Here is a 6,753-nt window from a genome sequence, read left to right on the forward strand (position 1 = left end):
TTGTCCATGTGAGAAAATCCAATTTTTAATTAATTAATTTTTCAAAACAATTTAACAGAATCATTTGAATTACAATAATTAAACTTTACTAAATTTATTTATTTATTTTTTTTTATTTAAACATGCTTAAGACCTACTATGTAACGAAGAATAAGGATTGTTCATTTTTTCGGTACTTCTATATAGAAAATGTTCGATAATATTCGGTTTTGTAATAATCTTGTTCGGTGTTCTGTATTGAACATTTTGAATGACGTCAAAATGTCAAATTAGCAAAAACCCCTCATATGACACATAAAACTAGTTAAAAAAAATATATTATTGCTTCATTTAATTGTATTCAATTAAAATAGTTCGAAATTAACATTATCCAACACAACTTTTCCGAATTTTTTTTACACTCTCTCCGAATTCTTTTCTACATTGCTTGCATTGTCGTCACACATACTGTTAGGACAGACAAATCTGTTCAATATAATTCATTTTATAAATTATTTTTTATATACAAATTTTTATTTTTTTTATTTTTCTATAAAATAAATTGAAAATAACAAAAACAAAAAAAAAAATTACTCAAATATGACAAAAAAATTTTCATGTTGATGAATGATGTTGATTACCATTATACCATCATCATAACAATAGTTAAATTGATGATAACAACTATACTATTTGTTTTTTGTGTCTATGTATATATAGAAAAGAGAAGAAAATTTTTTTATAAAAGATGAGTGATTATTCAAAAAAGTAAAAAAAAACAAAAAAATTATCATGTGAAATTAAAAGTTGCCTTTAAATTTATTTTGACTGGTCAATATCCTTGTGTTGTTCAAATAATTATACATGAAAAATCTCATATTAGTTGAATGATAACAATGCCATGCCAGTTAGTTTTTTGTGATCTTTTTTTTTTGTTCTGTTTTTCATATTGTCTCGTTTTCGTATAACAAAAAACAGAAAATGAGAAGAGAATTTTTTGTTTTTTTCTTGCTTATTTTTTTTTTAATTATAGAAGGGAAATGTATTGTATGCGGTTTCCTATCATTACAACTAAAAATATTAAAAAAAAAAAATTTTTTTTTTATATTTGAAAATTTTATTTAAAGAACTTGCTTTGGATTTTAATTAGGATTTCATTTATAATAATAATGCACACATATATACATACATATATACTATGTACCCAATATACGAGTATATATATTATTTTTGTTAAATTATATATATGTATATATGTATGGCATATATTTGTAGTATGTGTAGTATAATATTTTGGAAACTATTCATTATTTCTCAAGGATAATGAAAATTCAGTCAAATATAAATATTAAAAAGTTAAAATTAAAATTATTTATTACAAATATCAAATTTTTTTGAATGAACAGTGAAATTTTTTAATTTAAGTAAATTTGATGAGAATTTTAACTAAAATATGAAAAGATGAGGTTTTAGGGGGTCTGTTAAATATTCAATTAAATTAAGATTCCTCACGGATTATTTTATGAAAAAATTTAATTTTCAAGTGGCAAGTAGATCGTATTCACTAAGTGATTGAAGAATTTTATGTTTTTTTTTTCTCTAAAATTTCATATGTATGTCAGCTATTACTCGGCATTGACTCGGCAAGACATTGGTCTAACTTTAACAAATTCGAAGCTGCTAAAGATATTTGTCCGATTAGAGTTTTTTCAATCTGATTTTTGAAACAATTAACGGAGCTTCTCTTCTCAAAATGAACCATGTTTTACCTAAAAAAGTCCACGAAATCACCCTTGAGAGCATATATGTTATACACATATTAAAAACTTAAAATTAGAAAACTAAAAATTTTTGATCACTAGCTATAAATATTTAACTATTCTACGGAAATCAATTTAATGAAATATAAATGAATATAAATTATTAAGTAAGAAAAGAAAAAAATAAAATAGACAAAATGTTATAAAATTTATCTTTTCTTAATTGAAACTGTTATATAGGTAGATATGAGCAATTGTATATTAATGCATTAACAATTAAACTATAAAATATAATTTCTACCTTTTTAATATAATAATAAATTTTTAAATTGCATTTAGCATCCAATATGCTAGTGCAATTATATAAGAAAAATTTACGTCTTAAAAATTTATATAACAAATAAATTATATTGAAAAATTTAATTTTAATCTAAGTGAACACCAAAAATATCACGTTCTACTTTTGAATTATGTATTTAGTATCGGTATGTGTATAAATATGTGTATGTATATAGCTTTATTTTAAATTGTAATACATTTTACGTATACTGAGTGTTCGGTAACTCATGTGAATGTTTGTGATTACCAGAATAAGTTAAGTTGCACGGGAAAAATTTACAATTAATTATAATCACTAAAATATAGAAAATAATTAAAATCAAACGGTACACGATCGTATAACACTCCAAATAGTACGTAGAGTATAGTTTGAAATAATTTAACAGTATATAACATTATGTTTTATATAAGAATTCTGTTATATAGAAGTAAAAATTAACTTATAAATTTAAATATCAAAGTACATACATACATGTATTTTCCGTATAAAAATAAATAGCCATCTATCGAAAAAAATTTGCATTATTATTCTTAAATATTCTATTAAAAGTATTTGACGTAATTAAAAGTGTTATACGTTTGAAATTTTTATGCATTGGAATAAATGTGTATAAAATTATTCTCAAATATTTCCAATAATTAATTAGTTTGTTTAGTTGAAACTGTTATACGTTTAAAGACCTATAAATTATTTTAAATATAACGCATTAACTGTTATACTTACTGTTAAAGTAATTTTGTAAGCACCTATTCTTAATTACCAGTTCAAGATACATTCTTTCACACTCTGTTCTATAGAATACTCGTATAATAAGAGCGATTCTATATATTTGAGTTCAACTTTTATATTATATAAAAGTCTTTTATATAAAATATATTTGATAAATTATACTTTAAGTGCATGAAAAAAGAAAAAAAAAATGAATTTATTTTTTGAATCAAAAAACTTTAATTTCACAAATTGAGTTATTCTTTTTACATAGGATTTTTTTTTACTCATATGCAACCGAATGCCACAAGTACCTACCTACATACTTATATCTGTATACCGGCACATACATTAAGTTCTCTTATATTATGTTTTACTGTTACAATTTTAGTTTTATATATGGGAAATTTTTTTTTGATCGTCCTTGTAGTTTTTTTCCTTTCTTACTCAATTGGTTTTTGTTTTTTTTGGTTTTTTTTTTCTATCTTGTTCTACAATCATGCAACCAGGGAACCAATACTCATTTTTTTGTTCTTTTTTTTTTTTTTAGAACAGTAGCCTTCCTCGTCTATACAGCGCTGTATTCATTCCATAAGACTATCTGTTCATTCACAATCTACTTTAATATTATTTTAAAATTTTTTATGTACACATGCACATACATATATAAAACACAAAAGTTCTACTTTCGGGACTTTTTCATATTTCCTTGTAAATATGAGTTCATTGAACTTTGACACAAATATAAATATAATAAAAAACAAAAAAAGAGAAAAAAAAACATTGTTTTTATATGTTCCTAAAAAAAAAAAAACAAGAGAGAAATAAAAATGTTCAAACGAAAAATTATAAAATGTTAAAAAAAAATGAAAGAAAATAACGGCAATTCGTGCATTCCAGACATTTAAATTCCAAATATTATGTTGAATATTTATAGTTATATATACTTATATAATACATAAATAGTCGTATACATGGGTTATGTGCAGTAGTACAATTATACAAATATGTATAATAAAATTTTCATTCATAATGATTGTGTGATGATTTGTATAACAGTTAAAAATATGGTCTATTCCAAACGCATATATTATGTTGTATGTACAAAAAACTATACATACAGTTGATCAAAATAAAGTATGCAATTGAGGACTTTTGAGGAGCCTATCTGGTATAAGTAAGTGAAGTATGTCGGATTTAAGCAAAAAATTTAAGAAAAAATCGTTTAAAATTTGACATTTTTCAATATTAAAGCCATCTACCGGAATAAATGTGAATACTTGATTCGTCTCAACTACTTCTCTATAAAGGTTAGTAGAGTGGCGACGGCTATAAGGGAGTGTTATACATACAACAAGTTACAATCTCTGAAATGGACCATGAATATTGATCTATCCATACGATGGAGCACTAGTGTAAATGAGTTGCGCACATTTGTTCCGGTAGATGGCTTGAAAATTTTATTAAACTAGCCAGCCATCTGTTGGAAATAGTTTGAATCAATGACATTTATTACTTAAATTCTGTCTTGATTTTGATATTTTGAGCTTTAATTCAAATTTAACAATTTATTTATTTTTATTTATCTCAATCCATATTAAATATTTTAACTTAAATCCACATTAAATGTACACGTATATAATTAAAAAAAAACAAGTACTCAACGTTTTATATATGTACATATTATTATGATAAGGTCAACGCAGATGACCTCTTTATGAGAAGAGGATTATGCGGTTTATTTTTGTTACTGTATCCTTTTTTTTTATTATGTTGATATTAATTTCATATTTAAATAAAATCTGCATTCATTACTATGTTGCTATATATATAGAATTTTTATCAGAAAATTTTTTTTCAAATAGAACACTTACAATAAAAATAAAAAATATAGTTTTAGATTTTTTTATAATTTTATAAATTAAATATTAAATAACATTAAATATTTAATAAAATAAAATGGAAAGAATTTCGAAAGAGATAGATTTATATTTAAGGCTATGATGGAATTAAGTAGGAGGAAAACGGCCTGTTTATCTTGGATACTACCGCTATACGGGTACTACTAATATTGGTATTTGCGGAAATGGGGAAACAGACAGTCTTGCAAAATCTGGGGCGGCGATCAAATATCTTTAATATGAGCTTTTTTAACGTTCCGTTTCATTGTATCTAAGTGTTTGACTTTAACTGGAACAATTTATTTTTGTGGATCACATACGCAGGAAATAAAGTATAGAAAATATTTCTTCTTTCTGGATCGTTTTGCAAAACAGCGAGAAAGAGGCAAGAATTTTCAAATAAAATTTTAAATAAAATAAACTGATTAAGGAAAAAACTGAAAAATTAAAAATATTTCATTGTTTAAGACCGAAACGTTTGAGCTAAATAGGGACCGAATATTTTTGAATATAATTGTGAATTAATCTGCAAAAATTTGTACGAACAAATGTTACGAAGCCAGTCGAAAGTTTTTCAATTATATGCACTACTGATATGTCGCATTTTTGAAAGTATTCATTAAGTCTTATTCAAAATGTCCTTATGAATCATGTTAGTTCCATTCAGTTGATCTTTTACGCTTGCAGTACTGATGTGTGCGCAGAAAACATAAGTAATTGAGCCAACTGTGAATCTTTTGACTCTTTTCGTGTTCCAATGAGCTCATTTACTACTATAATTGATACTCACTGTCGGAATATATTAAAAGTTTTTAAATTTTAAAGTATTGTTGCCAGATACTTATAGCAGTTTTACAATTCAAAGAATAATATTAATAAAGTAGGTCAAAATCTTTAAAACTGATTTAAAATATAATAATAATTATTTTCAATTTTAATTTATTAATGATTTTTCTTTTATTAAATTATACTCATCGTAACCTACATATATTTGTATAACATTTTTTATTTATTTATTTGTATAACATTTTCTATTTTAAATTATTGATTTCGTCCCCTTACGTGTATATGTTTTCGCTCCACTAAATATTAAATACATTGTGTGTATGTTGCATTTTAATTAATATACAATTAAATTTTCAAAATCAAAAAAAAAATAATATTTAATTGAAATTAATTGAAATTTTCTATTTAATTTCTATTCAATTTCTATTCAAATTAGACATAGAGTATGTAATGAAAAAGTGCGTTAAACAACTCTTGTATATTTTTAAAATCACAATTATATTTAATATTTTAGTTCAAATAATTTAATAAATTGCTATTAAATAGATTATTTATAAATTAAAAATAATAATATTTTCTAATTTTCATTCATAATGTGACGTGATGTAAATTTATAATAAATAGTCATTCAAATTTTATTATAGAAATTTAGTGCAAGGACAAAAATGTTTCCACAATCTCCTCCAATAAACTAGATGTATGTATAAATTTATGAATTCCAGTTCAAATTTTCAATATTATTCTAAACCATAATTTAATTAAAATATTCATAAAATTATTGCATATTAATGTTTCTGTTTTTTCTGATAAAGAAAATATCAGAATAATTTTATTTTATTCCTGTGTAATAAAGAAACCATCAACATAAAACTCAACCTAGATTCCTTTTTTGTATATTTATGTACTTTAACATCAAAAATATCTACAAAAAAAGAAAAAATCTAGGTGAATTTTTTTGCTTTTAATTCAAATGAAATTTTCAATTTCAATCGGATTTTGAATTTCATTTTGAACGAAAGTAAAAAACAAAATTGAGCAGATTCGGATCGAAGGAAGAGTTTATAAAGTAGCACATTTCCTTTGGGCCACGTGAAAATACTTTCTTTTTTGATAAACCTTAGTCTTCTTAAATTTTTTTATTTAGGGCTAATTAGGTCATAGTTGCGGTAAATAAGTTCATTTTTCTATAAGAAAGAAATTTACCGTTAGCTTTAGATTTTTTGAAGTCCGAATTTCGGGATCCTTTTTCAAAAATCGGAAAAATGTTTTGCTAATTTCA

This window comes from Condylostylus longicornis, unplaced genomic scaffold (assembly GCF_029603195.1).
Source record: "Condylostylus longicornis isolate FDR11 unplaced genomic scaffold, ASM2960319v2 ptg000005l, whole genome shotgun sequence".
Classification (NCBI taxonomy): Eukaryota; Metazoa; Arthropoda; class Insecta; order Diptera; family Dolichopodidae; genus Condylostylus; species Condylostylus longicornis.